This window comes from Melozone crissalis, unplaced genomic scaffold (assembly GCF_028551555.1).
Source record: "Melozone crissalis strain CALT ecotype California unplaced genomic scaffold, PUWL_Pcris_2 ptg000033l_1, whole genome shotgun sequence".
NCBI lineage: Eukaryota > Metazoa > Chordata > Aves > Passeriformes > Passerellidae > Melozone > Melozone crissalis.
In genome coordinates this window covers 2760014-2775646 of record NW_026535811.1, presented here as the reverse complement: position 1 = coordinate 2775646, position 15633 = coordinate 2760014, and positions in this window count along the sequence as shown.

Here is a 15633-nt window from a genome sequence, read left to right as displayed (position 1 = left end):
CCTTTAAGCTTCTTTTGCCATAAAGCATATGCCCAATGCACTGGAGTAAATTCCATGTAGATTTTACCTACAATGTTTAAGCTTGTGGGTTGTAGGAACCTTTTTGTAACAATTCCTTTTATTTTCAAGAAGTTGGTGCTTCATTTACTTCAGTTAAAAAGAGAAGAGTTGGGTATAGCTTCAATTTATCAGGTATCACAAATTTCACATCTGACTTCATGGGGGAACTGTTAAAATATCTGAAATAACATTTTGGAAATAATCTTCACAGTACTAAATTTATTTTGGAAGTAATTTCACAAATAATATTTGTCAATTTAGTTATTTTATGCAAAAATGGGTTTAATACTTTGAAGAAAGAAACTGCAGGTATTTTTCCAGGGGCACAAGCACAGGTTTGAATAAAGGCATTGTTTGAAGTTTGAACTTTAAGGTCCTGTCCTTCCATGCATTTCTCCATGTCACAGAAATCCAAAAGCCCTGTTTTTCACGGGCCCTGTGTTGTGGTAACTGTTGTTAAAATTGACTTTTGAGTAACAACTCTTGTATGCCTGATTTTATGAAGTTCATGTTCTCATAGCTGGCAAAGAAAGTTACTAGACAAGACTTCTGCAGCTAAAAATTAACTCCAGCTCTATCTGAGGTTTGTGTGGAGTGAATAAAGCCATATACTCATTAAATTTCCCTTACTTACATTGTAAATGGAATTTTAGGGATTGACTGCAATGGTCACTGAAAGCAACTAAAGAGATTATTTGTGGGAAGGAAATTTTAAGCTCATAATGATGACTGTTTGGTCTGGAAAACTGGTTCTTGAAAACTGATTGAATCCTGCTCATAGGAAAAAATGTAATGTGGGACCTATATGTAAGTGCAATGAGGGTGGTTATGAAAAATGGAATGCTACAAAGGTCTTAGAGCAGAATTTTGTGCTGAGAGTTGTGGAAGTGCCTCTTGTCTGGGTGAAACATCTCTTTTTTCCTTTGTGTGTGTGAGGTGTTGCTTTTGCTTTGTTTGACTCAAAGTATAAAGCTGAAATAGGACTGCTTATGAAGAGGCTGGCTGGAAAATTGTGCCCACAGTTATGCATCCCATGCTCCTGAAATCACTTACACTCTGTAGCCACTGCCTCTGATTCTTGGGAATTATTTTCTTGGAGGCTGGTCCCAGAAGCTCTAAATTTGTGTGCAGAAGTTCAGTAGATCACAAGTTATTCTAGAAATGATGACAGCATACGTAGTAAGTATTTTCAGTCACAGTGTAGTAAGTATATTCAATCAATGACAGCATATGTAATAAGTATTTTCAATGCAAGTACTGTCTAATTAGATTCCACCCTATTGCAATAAATGTCACATTATAACAACTAGATGCTCCCAGTTAGGAATGTGATTTTCCTGTACTGGGCGCTGTCACAAAATGCAACTCAAGATCCTTGCCAGAAGCACTTCAAAAACTTCCATCCTGGAGCTCTGTATTTTGTTTAAATGTTATTGAAGTTTCTGTATCCTTTCACTAAGTTCTACTTTCAGAATTTGAAGAAGCCTAACTGATACCTAAGCTTCATGTTTGTCTCTCACTGGCTTTCAAGAACACAGAGTTCTGGAAAATATATTGTAAATTCAGTCACTGCTTGCACTGTTCTGTTCCAGCCCTCAATGCTTCCTGTGATTTCCAAGCAGCAATTGGATTTTGTTTTCCAGAAGTACATGCAAATTAATTTTAAGTACCTATGGGAAATTAAAATAGCATTTCTGCAAAACTTGTATTTGCAAAGTTACTTGAACATTTGAAATTACTTGGTCTACTGAGGAAGATTCAGACCAACTGTTCAATTATACAGCAGTGGGGTTTGTTCTGTCTGAGAACATCTCAGGGATGCTTTGTATGAGCTGTTTGCAGAACCTCACTGCTTCAGGGACTGCACCAGCACAAAAAGGCTGTGCTTGGTCATGTGTTTACAGGAACACAGGGCAGAGATTTTGTTTTTTCCCAGGACTAGAATCCTGCACTGTAACTGGCAATTCTCCTGGAGCCCTTGAGCGCAAGGTACAGGGAGATGAAATGCCTCTGTGCAATAAAATAAATGCTCACCTTGCTCTCAAATGCTGTGAATGCTGTGGAAACCTCTCCCTGTGCTTACAGGCCAAGTTAGCCTGATAGGTGCTGTTCCCTTATGTCAAGAACTTGGTAGAAAATGGCAACTACTAGAGAAGTGCTTGTTCAGCATGGACACAAAATTTTGAGGGATCCTTTGAAAGGAATACACCTTTTGGAATACCTAAATGCTCTCAGACAGGTGTCTTTTATGAATACATGACAAAAAGGAATGCAAATGGATAACTGTGTGGCTTTGCTGTTATAATAATTAAAAGTTTGAAAGGCTCTACTTTGCTCCATAGAGAATAGCCAGTGGTATGACTTACCACAATAAATGCATCCATCCATCTCTCCGCATACTATATTTAGTCTTTATAAACTTGCAGCTACATAGTTCTGTCTTAAAAACAGAGCAAATTTTTCCCTTGTGTATTTGTCCTGGCCATGAATCTCAAAGTCATTGCTTCCAAACCAGGACAATGTTGCCTGAGGCAGGCAGATAGAGTTTTCCTGCAGTGAAAGTTGTTGCTTTGCCTGAGGGATCCTTGTAATCCTCTCTCAGTGTGTGTTGGCTATCACCAGGTGATTTGGATACCAAAATGAGATTTTTCTTGCTGGTAGCACTGAAAATATCCTGAGCTGATCCAGTGTACAGGAACCATTTATCTGTGAGTCCTGGAAATGGCACTGGAGTGATTGTCTGTTATTTCCTGTCACACTCACCTTTTTTGTTTAAGGATAATAACTTTACTGGCAAACATCTTATGAGCAGAAGCTCCAGAGAAGTGAACAGCTCCCATTTTCAGGAAGGTCTTTGATTCTTATCTGCTAAACCTGGCAGAATGATGTTGCATCAAGGCAAATTTAACTAAGTCTAAGCTTGGGAGGCAGAGGGTGTCTAACAACATATTTTGCCCCAGTTTCCCCCCATGCACACTGAGAAAATGAAGGATTTGGCCTGCTTTGCTGTGTTGCAGGTGAATACCAACACCCTTTCAGTCCCTCACTATGAGTGTGTATTTCCAGCAAAGAGCAGGTGAAAGTTTGCAACTAAAATCTATATATTCAGATCCAGACTACTCTGGGAAGAGAATATGAGGCTTTCATTGGTTTATCCATCTGTTTTCCTGTTAGACTTGCCTTCAGCAGGCTTTTTTCATTAGTTTCAACATTTTTGCTGTTGATAACATCACTGGCACTTCCAGTCCTGTCCTAAGAGGCTTTTAAAACTGCTCAGAGGAGCAGCAATCCAAAAGCTGAGTGCAAATCCCCTTTCAGCCTCTTGTACCTCTTAACCATGTACTTCTGGGGAGATTTCAGCCTCAGCAGATGGGGTGAGATGGAAATCAAGGATAAAACTTGATTTCCTTTACAGCATTGTTGGAAGAATGGTGTACAGTTAGTCCTCTTAATGTCCAAATCAGTAGTCAAGTTCTGTGAAGAAATGTTCTGCCCTTCTTTGTGCTCTACAAATCTGATTAGAAATGGAGCCCACATGTTACCTGAAACATTGATAGTTTCTCAAGCATCAGAGAAGCCTGATCTCACTCCTGCTGAAACTGCCAGGAAACCTTCCATTAATTTCTCTGTCAACTAAATCAGAAACTGTTTTTACCAGGTACTTTGATATTTAGAATATTGATGAATCTGGAGGGTGTTTTGAGACTTGGCATGACAGAAGAGGAAAAAACACAATGGTAACAGAAAAATCCCTGCCCCGAGCAATCCTGGAACAACTGGTGAGCAGTGAGCAGTAATGGAAGCCTGAAAAGGCTCCTATTGGCAAAAGCAGAACTCAAAATGTTTTACAATGCACCAGTAATGAAGAGCTGGTTTCTAGACCACAACATTTTAAGACTTATAAAAAGTGAGATTCTTGGCAAAGTGCAGCAGGATAAAGTTTGCTGTTCCTTTAAGCCTATCCCCAAAGGCACTGATTCTGAAACAGGATTAGTGGCACAGATACCTTTGGAATTCCATAGTTTTTCTCAAAATTAAATATATTCAGGGGTCTGAGTGTGTTTAGTCTCAAGGCTGAGACCTATTCTTATAAAACTGAGCTCTCACTTGAAAGAACAAGCATCAGTGTGGTAACCCATGAGCAAAACATGAAAGAACAAAAGCACAAAACATGTCACTGGACTCTGAGCAGAGAAAAAATACTGAGACTGTTTACTAAGACTCAAAGGTCAATAGTACCTACCAGGAATGACTATTCACTTCTCTTTAAAAATATCAGCTCCCACACAACATGCCTAGGATAATATTGTCAGAGGCGGTTTCTGGTGTGGTTTTGGTGACCATAACTTGGTACCTGTGGTTATTCTGTGACAATCTCCCTCACTGTGAGGAAGTTACTTCTGGTATCTCTCCCAGCTGAAATATATGGCAACATCTCTAAGAGCAGCACAGGACACAACACTCAAAGGCTATTTTGAACTATTTTTCTAGGCTTTGTTGTTTACTCAAGAACATACGTGTTCTTTCTGCATCTTGGTTACAAAAAATGTGGAATGGAGAAATATTTTAGGGATATCCTTAGAAAAATGGTGTTGGTTCAGCCACCAGAGCTGATATGTCGTACTTCAGTGAAAGGAGAGCAGTAAAATTTCCCTTTCAGTAAAGGACACCTGTGGTGGAAAATGATTCTCACTTATTTGAGCATTTCTCTACTTTCACACATCCAATTTCAAAGCCCTTACACCTGATCCTAGCAAGCTTCAACTGAACCCTACTGAGTAAATGTGGGAATTCCTTGATTGAAAATGGTTCTTTTTCCCTGTGTGGGTATTTTTCCTGCCAGATAAGGATGTATTTGACTGACCATCTAACTATGAAACATTGTTGATACAGGTAAGTTGGAAGAGGTGTGAGAGTGATAGACACAGAATAACACTGCTGATAACTTGCTCAAATATGATGTTTGTTTTACTTTGCCTTCGCTGGCCTGTGTGTTTGAGCATTGCAAAAGACTGAGCACGTGTGAGCAAACAAACTTCTCCCTGTGATCTACGCTGCAAAGAGCCACTGTTGGTAAATGTTTGCATTCTGGTTTGCCAACATTGGAATGTTTCCTGATGCTCTAGTTCACACCTTTCCCTTGCTGCTGGAGGCAGGCACTGAGTCCAGCCTGAAGCTGAGATTCTTGCACAGACTCCAGCAGCTGGAGCCCCGACAGTTATCAAATCTTGTGAAATTTCACAATAACTTGCAGGAACAGTGATTAACGGCTGTTCCCTTCTTTTATTAGGAATATTTTGTGAGAGCTTTGAGCTAGGAAGTTGTGCAATTTTTGGAAGTCCTTGTGGATGATGATTAGCATATTCTAGTTAACCAGGACCAGGAAATTAGCAACATCCTTGCTGTGGCCCCCATGGATCCCCAGTGCCAGTGTGGAAGGAATGAAGTCACCTGAACCTTCCACTCTGGTGTAAGGCTGAGAAAATGAACACAAGGTCTCCACACTTTCCTAGAAGCAAAGGAGTCTGAGTGGCTGACTGCCAAGTGCACCATGCCAAGAGCTGTTGGGATCTCTGACACATTCCAGTGGGAATATTAACAGGTCTGGGTAAAGTCTCCCAAGCTTCCAAGAGCTCTGTGAATATCTGCTGTTTAATGTATGTAAGTTTGTGGTCCCCAGCTAGCCGGAAACTCTCAAAACTCTGCAAATATCTCCTGAAACTCTCACCCCCAGACTGCTCTCCAAACATTCCTTCTCCTCTCTTTGAGCATATGTGGTCTCAGAGCCCTGAAACCATTTGGAAGTATCAGCTATAGGCTTCCAATCATCACCTTGTAATAGGATTAGCACCCCATCAAGCCCACAGATGCTGGGCATCTGCTGAAATAGCTGTAATGCTTTGAAATAGAAAATATCACTAAAGGGGTGTGTGGGACCTGAACCAAAGCTCGCCAAAGTCAGTGAATTCTGCTGTTCCACGTGTCTCAGAGGGTTTGGGGTTAACCTATGGTCAATAACGATTTTGGATCCTCTGACGTTTTATCCCATCTGAATATACTCTGAAGCGGCTTTTAAAGACCAACTGAGACTTGTTTTGTCCCTTTATATTGTGTGAAAAGATTGAAGTAAAATAAAAGTGGCTACCAAAAGTCTGCTCCTGGACAGGACAAAGACACTCTGCAGAGAACCTCTGGAAAAGCCATAATTCATGTTCTTAGTAGAGCAAGACAGGGGTGTATCAGTACAGACTGATTCCTGGAACAGGCTAGAGTTGAGGAAAGTTCTAACTTAGATTTTGAGCTGTCTAAAATATGCTGCAGAAAGAAATGCCAAGAGCAAGAGTCGGGATGTTTGAGACCTTCCTTTGGGCTCCGTCCTGGGTGCTGTGCTCTGGTGATCTCGATGTGATCTGGGATGGGGCTGAAGGGTGATGTGACAGACAGAGTTGTCTTTGCATATTATCCACATTAGATCTAGTTTTGTAAATGTATTTACATTTCATACAGACAAAGGGTTGTGCTTGCATGTTATCCATTGTATACCGATCTCACTGTTATTTTATTAACAATTGTAAAAGGATTATAACTTGGAATTATATAGCTGTATAATTATTGGTATTGTTTAATTATTGTATAATTATTAGTGGAATTGTATACCTGTTGATTTTGTTCATATCCTGGTGTTTGGCCTTTGGCTTATTCTTGTATGTTATTGATATTGTCAATATTCTATAAATGTAAATATAAAGATTTTAATGATATGTAAGTTTAGAGAGTGAATCAAGGTCAGTACACAGACACATTCCAGTGTTATTGGAACCTACAAAAGAGGTACTTTTACCATATTTGCTATTTCTTCTGCAAGGGCCCTATAGAGAAATAGGCACAGAGTCAGTGGTGATTGGGGTGGGGCTGTGCCCCATCATCCCCAATTGGCCCCAGCTGTGCCCACAGGTGAGCAGCATTGACAGTAACGAGGGCACAGAGGGCACACAGGTGCAGGGCATCAGCAGCAGAGCATAAAAGCCTGGCCTGAGGGATGGGAAGGGCAGATGCTGCAGCCTGCTGATGAGGTGTGGTGTTACTCTGTGTGGGTTGAAGCTTTCTGATGTTGTGTGGTGACACTTGGTGTATCGTGGTCCTCTTGACTACAGTGAGAGCTGTGACCTCCGAGGAATGCGGTGAAGAAAAGTGTTCCTCGGTTTCTTGGCACCTGGTAAGCTCAAATTTGCTCTGTAATCTCATCTGAAGCTCATTTCTGACCTTAAAAGTGGTATTTCAGTTGAAGATATGCCCTTTACTATTTTGGATGATCTATCTCAGCCATTTCTATAATAACTGACAAGAGTTACTTGTAGGTTCTTTGTCTCTATTTGATAGTTTTATAACTTTTTAAATAGTTTTATAATGGTTTTAGTGCTTTTTTGTCTTCATTCTGTGTTCCTTTTGGACATCCCATTAAGAAGTGTGGCCTGTGTTGAACAATCACTCCTTCCAGCAAACTATAAACTGCTTGGAAAATATCTAAGCTAGTATCACTTGTGACAATGGCTCTGTCTTCCAAGAGCTGTAAGAAGTTGTCAGGTATTATTATTATTGTTTGTATTATTATTTGCCCTGCTGAGAAGTGTGCATGAATTCGAGCCCTTTGCTGTATCTGAAAAATACCACATAAATATATAGATGTTATGGGCTTGTTGGCTTGCAGGTTTTTTGAAGCAACATGGAGTTTCTACTGGAAAAGAGAGATCAGTCATCATCTAAATTTCTGTGAGAAACAGCAGGCATCTCTTTTGTTGATCTTGTCTGTTGGGTTTTTTTTCTTTCCCAAATTCATGTTTTCATTTCACCCATCAGGACAGCGCATCTAAAAATGTTTGTTTCCAGATTTGAACATTATCTGAGAACATTTGAATTTCTGTTATTTTTGTGGACCCACCAGGCCTTTAAAGTGAGATTGAGAGCTGCAAAGCGCTGGAACTGAAAGTCACATAAGAAATTCTTCAAATGGGACAGCACTTGTCAGCTGACAGTAAAGGAATTTTAAGAGGCAAGCACCAGCTGCTGCACTAATGAAAGAAAGAAGGAGCACATTTGACCTGGCAATTGTTTGGGGATTTTATTGCAGTAGAACAAAAGGAGAGTCTGAAAACCCTTATGAATGGGGGAGGGAGAGAGAGAAAGGGAAAAGAAAGCAGAGAATTACATGAGCCTTCAATTCTACTTTATAAACTGGCCTGATCCCAAATGAAAACAGATGCAAATTGTTTTGTCTTCTCTCTTAGACTGCTTACAAAATGAAACTCACCTCAGTGTGCTCATATTGGGTCTCATTTGCTCATTCAGTTGTGTTCTCCTGGAGTCGTTGAAGCTGGTAAATACAGCTTGAGTGGTCACCTTGCCTTGGGGTTTTATGCCAAGGCGGACATATTTACATTTTTAATAGTACCTGTGGCTTGCCCATGGGATGAATTTTATCTTTTCCCACCTCCACCTTGTATGTCCTCACAGCTTTTTGGCTGATACTCTTTCTTTGGGCCAAGCCCCAGCAGAGAAAGGTGATGGAGGTGCCAGAAAAAACCAAGGTTCCCATCCCTACTGAGACTTTCCCGTTTTGTGGCAAATATCACTAAACTGAGGGTGTCAGAATTTGAGACTGGAACTCTCCCTGAATGGCAGAGGGATCTTTTGCAAAGCTTGGATCAGATTTCTGGCATAAGTTAGCAATCATTTGAATCTGAGATTTTGGTCTGTTTTTCTCTGTGGTAAGAATGAAGAAAAGGGATTTGAATGAAGTGAGAAAGAACTCAGTGTTCACACTCAAAATGTTCTGAAACAGAACACTTTCTACCTGCTTGAAACTTCTTTAATTTTATATTATTTGAAAAATAAAAATGTTTTTCATCACTTTTTCCCTGGTTTGACAGTGAAAATTATCTTCCCTTGCAGCATATTTACTGCAGTAGTCTTGTTAGCCAGGAAATGCAGTCTTGTAATTGGTAAATAAAGAGTTCCTGTGCTCACTTCATGTCTAGGCCAGCCATTTGTTACTGTTATTACTGGCAATTAATTTAATAACTTGGCAACTCGAAAAAATATAAAGCTATACATCCAGAATGAAAAAAAGCCAAACAGGAAAACCACAACAGAATCAAAACATTAAAAAATACTAGAATAAGAAAAGTTCATAATGAAAGGTAGCTTTGAAATTAAAAAGTTGAAAAATGCTTAGAGACAGTGACATTGGAACAATTCAGGTAGAAAATATTTGAGAATATTTGATTATGAAATCATCCTCTCAGCTTCATGTGATTTTATATCAAGCCCTACATGCCTGTGGATGTTTCCTAAAGTTCTTTTGCACATCTTGTGGCAAAATGAACTTTCCAAGGGTGCCTGGCACTGGGTTAAGACAAATACTTTTAGAAAAGTGAGAAGCTGTGAAAGGGCTGCTGTTGTTTAAAGGAACTTAAATGAAATAGCAATTCTCATGCTGGGTAAGATAGCAATTATTTCTCTGCAATAAGAAATGTGAAGAAAAATAATAGCAGGGTAATTGAACGCAGGAGATCAATAAAAGGATGCCATTAGCATCATTTAGAGATCACTTTGTTTCAGAAAGAAAGGGTTGGTTTTTAAAGCCTATTAGGAATAGAAAAGCCACTTGTTTATTATTTCAGTGATTTATTTATGAGATGGACCAAATATGTCTGGTAAACTGAAAAAATCTGTTTAACATGCAGTGATCACTGGAGTAATGTGAACCTCTACTTTATTTATTTCTGTGGTGCAGCTCTTTTGTAACTCTTGTCCTTTTTCCTGACAGTAACACATTATTTGGGGAACACAGGCTACTAATTATATTGTACAAATACACAAGCAACCCGAAACTTCACAGTGCTTCAAAGGAGCTGCAGTTTATTTTCTTCTTTTGGTGTTTGTAGTTGTAATGATCGTGTTGTTACTGCTTTCATTCCAGGAGGAGCTGATTCCAAGCGCAAGGAAGCTGTGGAGTGAAGCAGTGGTGAGTCTGGATGTCATTAAATAATGCAAGTATTAAAGAGAAGTGGTTGTGTTAGGTTCTGTCAAGCCGTCGTGCTTCTCAGGTTACAACAGCTTGTAATAGGTGAGTGAGTTTGACCTCTGTGAATGCCAGCAATGAAATTGTCGAATTATTCAGGTACTTGTTTGGATGAAATGGTGCAAAAAGCTGAAAAAATATCCTAATAGACAGGGAATTGTTTGATACTAGAAAGACAAGGGTAGCTAGTGAAGTGTGAAGACTGGGCTGAGGTTCTGAAATCAAAGGAGAAATCCCACTCAGTGAGGCCTGAAATAAGATGAACTAAGAGGGAGAGAAGAAAAATTGGTCTGTGCCTGCTGAGGCAGGTTCCCAGTAGACTAAAGCCAAAATCCAATATTGGTGATTTCAGTGTGAGGAAACATACAGCATCAGCAAAGAACTGAACTGGAGGAAGAGCATGCTCATTTAGTGTTTAAAAAATGTGTTTTTACACAGCCATAACTGGATACACAGATGTATGGCAGGGACCGAGGAGGTAGCAATGCAAAGCTGATTGTGACCCTTGTTTTCACTCCAGCTGGGGGGTAGCAGATTCTGGGGATCACACAGCAGCGCTCAGCTGTCCTGCTCCACAGGATGCTAAAGAGGGTTTAAAGCAGGCAGGTTTCCACCTCTCCATACCACATCTGGGGATTCCCCAGGGTCAGGGAGTCTCCATCAACCCCTGAGACTCAGACCGGGAGCAGAGGGCAGAACTGGGGAGAGAGAAAGAATTGTTTTGTGGCAAACACATGTGTGTGTGAGGAGCAGTGGGAGTTAACCCATCATATGAAAGTATATTTGTCCCAATTTCTTCAGCTATTTCAATCTACCACTCATCCTCTGACTGATAATTTTAAGCAGGGCAGTTAGGCGGGTGTCTCTTTTGCCTGTGTTCTTTTCCTCCCCAGTTCTATTTCCTTTGCAGGCTTGTGCTTTTGCCCTTTCTGTACCACCACCTCTGCCTTGCTCTGAAGTGGTTTCCCCATTTGTTTCTGTCCATGGGGGAGAGTGAGAGGGAAGAATATGTCACAGATACTTTACCAATAATAGAGCGTTCCTGAACTAAAATAATCAAGGGCTGACACATTGACCTTTTCCACAGCTCTGTCTGCCACTAACAGCCATCAGCTGCTTTGAAGGGCATTCCAGTGAGACTAATGAAATGGCAGCCCCATGGCACCCAGCTACTCTGCCTTTTTTTTGATGTCAGTGATTATTTGCCTTTTTCTTGATGCCAGTGATTATTTGCCTTTTTTTTGATGCCAGTGATGATCTGCCTTAGCGTGACTCCCTTTGCTGCACCTCAGCCAGCTTTCAGCTGATGGAGAAATCTCTTCTTTCTCTTGTCCCCACTGCTAGAGCTGTTTGCTGCATCTGAGGCATGAGCCTGCAGTGAAGTTTGGGCAATGTTTTGTGAGTCTCTGAGGAAATGCTCTCCCCCTGTGTGTGTACCCTGGCCGACATCCCCCATGAGAACCGCGGCCAGCGAGCGAGACGTGAGCTCCTTTTCCTGCAGCCTGCTTGGCCATCATTAATCAAGCTGTTCAAATGGCTTGTTTTGTTATAAAATCAGCTTCAGCTAATGTGTGTGTAATTTCCTGCTGCCTCCCCAGGCTCTTTCAGACTGTGACATGATCTAGGGCCTTTTCTGGTTGCCCAGGCTGCTGGGGGATCTCATGTGTTATAAAAGCCATGGGTAAGGGAGCAGGATCTTGTTCCTCAGTGGGCTGCAGGGTGGTCATGGTCAGGCTTTTCCAAGGGAAATAAAGTCTCTCGATTGCTGTGGGGATCCAGGATACTCTGCTCTTACATGAACCAGCACTTTGCGAGGAGAAAACACTCCCTGTGTGTGTCACTGATCTGCCTCTGATGGCTCCCAGGGAAATTAGCACTGACTTCTCTGAAGTAACTAATGAGCTTGCCATTAGGATTATTGACATCAGGATCTCTCTTTCTGAGGGAAAGGACAAGAAATAATTAAATCATGAAGGAAAATTATGCACCTTTTCTACCTCTTGGAAATTAATCTTGGCAGGGAAAGAAACCTAGGGAGGCAACAGTTTTATCACTAACCTGGAGACAGAAGTACACAGTGCAGGGAGGAATCCCCTCAGTTACAGCATTAACTCATGGGCTGTCTGAGTTTCTTTTAATTTATTTTCTATTTGTGGTGGATCATCCTGCTAGAGACATCCCTCTTTAATATGTTAATATCCCTCTTTATGTACTTATTGAGTGAGTCAATGGCAGAGCTTCCCTGCAAGAGGAAGCCAAGTGTATTCCATTTATGTATGTTCTCTTTCCACAACAAATATTTAAATAATTAGGCAAAGCAAAATTGTATTCTTAGGAGAAGGAAAAGTTGTGTTTTAGTTGCATTAAGTAATAATCTATGCTTAGATAAGAAAGTGAGAAGAGACCATTCACACCTGATTAGGAAAACAGATCCATAAACTTCAGGATCCTCTAGAACCTCTGTTCCTCTGTGACAGCAAAGTAACCATGAGACCTTCAAATCCAACTCTTAATCTGCTTTGATTTTCTTGGTCCTCAAAGAAGAAGCTTCTTATTCAACTGTGTGGAATGTTTCATTTGACACAAACCAGATTTCTCTCTGTCTCGCCACCTGACCTCTAAAGATACTCCAAGAGCTTTCTACACTTTCATCATGACTATGTTTTTCAAAATGCATTTTTGATTCAAATGCTGAACAAAAAACAATTTGTGCCACCCTGCTTGATATAGTCAAAATATTACTTTGGCTTAAACTGGTAGTTTAATAGGGGGTTTTATTGTTTTTTAGTTAAAGAACTGATTTTGTGGCTTTTGGATGCTCTCTCTGCATTTTACTATGCAGTAAAATGAGTTGTAATGAATTGTATTTAGTTCATTACTTGTCCCCTTCCACTTATAATAAACTTAGTGCTGCAGTGAACATTGGTCCTAGCATAATACATTGCCATTGTGGCAATATTGACCAAATCACTCTCAAATGAGCTGTGAGATTGGTTTTTGGGTTTTTTTTTAATAAAGACAAACTTAAAAGTGGGGTTGGTTTACAAAATATTGCTACTACTTACTTGCTTTTAAAATCCTACTTTTGTGATAAAGATATTGTATGTGGCAAAGGTGTGATATTGCTAGACAAATAGGATGGGCCGTCTTCAAAATATGTCCCTTTCTTTTTGTAATATGAAGTTTGATGTTTTACAAGAGATGTTGCATAAAAGGAGCTTTTTCTGTAGGCAAAAAATTATCTCTGATTAGCAGTCGAGGAGGCAAGACTTAAGATGGTTTCCAGTAATTTTAAAGGTTGGAAAATGCCCATCAGTCTTAAATTTTTATCTTATTACAGTATTCACTACATATATGAAGCTCCTCTTTCTTAGATAATCATTAAAAGTACAAAGATGGTTTTACACGGAAGTTCTAAAATTTCCTCTTAACCTTTTATATTCAAAAATCCATCTTGTCAGTACTGCCTGCAGTGGGACAGGTTAGGTGGGGACACCAGTGGGAGCTGGGTTTGGTGGGCTAAGAAGCCCCTGGGATCAGTCCCCACAGCCACTCACTAGTAGGAACCCTTTTCTTTGCTCTGGAGGTCTTTTTCCCTATTAGGGACCCTCTTTTCTCTTCTGGAGTTCTTTTTCTCTGTACTTAAAGGCTTGTCCACTCCAGAAACGCAGGCTGCTCTGTATGGAAATGGTGCTACTGTATGCATCAAGAGGCTTTGTTGACTAAACCAAATAGTTGTAAAACATTATTTATCTTAATGATTCACCAGCTGGTCACTTAAAAACCAAAAACCTTGGTGAGTATGAGCCTGGTGCCTGAAGCTGTTCAGTTTAAACCTTTATTAATAATGTTCTCATGGCTTTTTCTTTTAATTCCCATAATGGCCGGATACTGAGCTGCACATCAAAGGAATTTTGGTTTTAAAAGCAATGGTGAGTGCTGCACATTGCATTCGCTCCCCTTTGATCACCATCCACAGCACAAACAAATCTCATTAATCAATATTTTCTCTATTTCCTCTCTGCCTTTCTGTTAGTGCCAGGGATCTGTTTCTGATTTGCTTTGCTTTGTTTTAAACGAGAGGAAGATTTCTCTGGCTATCTTCTGTCTGAAAGGTAAATTTCTCATTACTTTAGGAATGAAACTGTTGTAACTGGGACTTGATCAGAGCCTGCTCATCTTGAACGTCAGAGCAGGAATATTGAAGCAATTAGAGCAGCCTGTGAGTCTGTGAGCAATCCATTGGCCAGGATTCATTCACAGAAAATATTTGGTGTACCCTTGCCAGCTGGAGGCAAATTAATAAAAGTCACAGTCTGTTCGCAGACAATTCTTGAGAAAAGTGATAAATTTCCTGAAAAAGCTGTGGCTTGCCCATCCACTTCCAGTTGTGACTGGAAATGGCTGTGAGTAACTGGTGCACTTTGCATGGAAGGAAGGCTTTGAGACTTGGTTCTCTTTCATTCCTCCCTAAGCAGCTTCGTAGCTCTGCCGTGTATTTGCAGCTTCACCTCTCTGCATTTCATGCACTCTTGGGGTTTTTTTTAGTTTCTATGTTGTGGGTTTTTCTTTTTTCCTCTGTTTGCCCCATGTATGTTTTCTATTTGCCTTCAGTTTGCTGGTGTCAAGCAAATTTTGGTGCATCTGCTGCCACCAATGAATGGCTGTGCCGGGAAGATCCGACTCCTTGGGGGCGGAAAGGGAGAGAAAGGAGGATTATTTTTCCATTCTGTTGAACAAAGCTGGCTCCTGTTGCCATTTTTAACACTCCAGTATTACTGGAATTAATTTGATGCATCTGTTCCTGAATTACCTCCCATAGTTTTTAGTCCTTGCTAGACTTCCAAACCAGTGTTGATTTAGGCCTGTTTGTTCCCATTCATATTGCATTCCCATAAGGTCTATGCTATTTTAAAGCAGCTCAATTGCTTTTTCAATCCTTCAATATTAAAGTTACAGTAAATTTCAAACTTCATTATATTGTTAAACATACATATCTAGATTCTCTCCAGGGCTATGTAAAGCCCTGGCACATGTTACCTTCTCCAAGTATGTAGTGAATATTCAGGTTCCAGAGCCTGACCAGGGACAATATTATGGGAAATCCACAACGTGTAAGCACTTTTTTTTTTTATTGGGATTCTCCAGATCCCAGCTTGAAGCAATTCCTTTTGAATTAAACAGCATAAATGTTGAGAGAGTGAGTGCCTGTTGGTCATAAATAATATTTTCTCACAATTAAGCTTTGCAAGCAGCATAGCATTGACAGAGTTGCTTCACCTTGAATTTAATGCTTTCTTGCTTAGAGCTGTGGGGAGGTAAAGACTTGATTTGTGTGTGTATATATATATATATATATTTGAGCTGATCTTGTTGAACACGCACAATTTCATTTGATTGGTGCCACTGTAACACATCCTCTGTTAGTTTTCAGAGCTGCATGTCCTCTGGGTTCTTGGGCATGGATTTATTAATCAGCAGAAGGAGCAAGG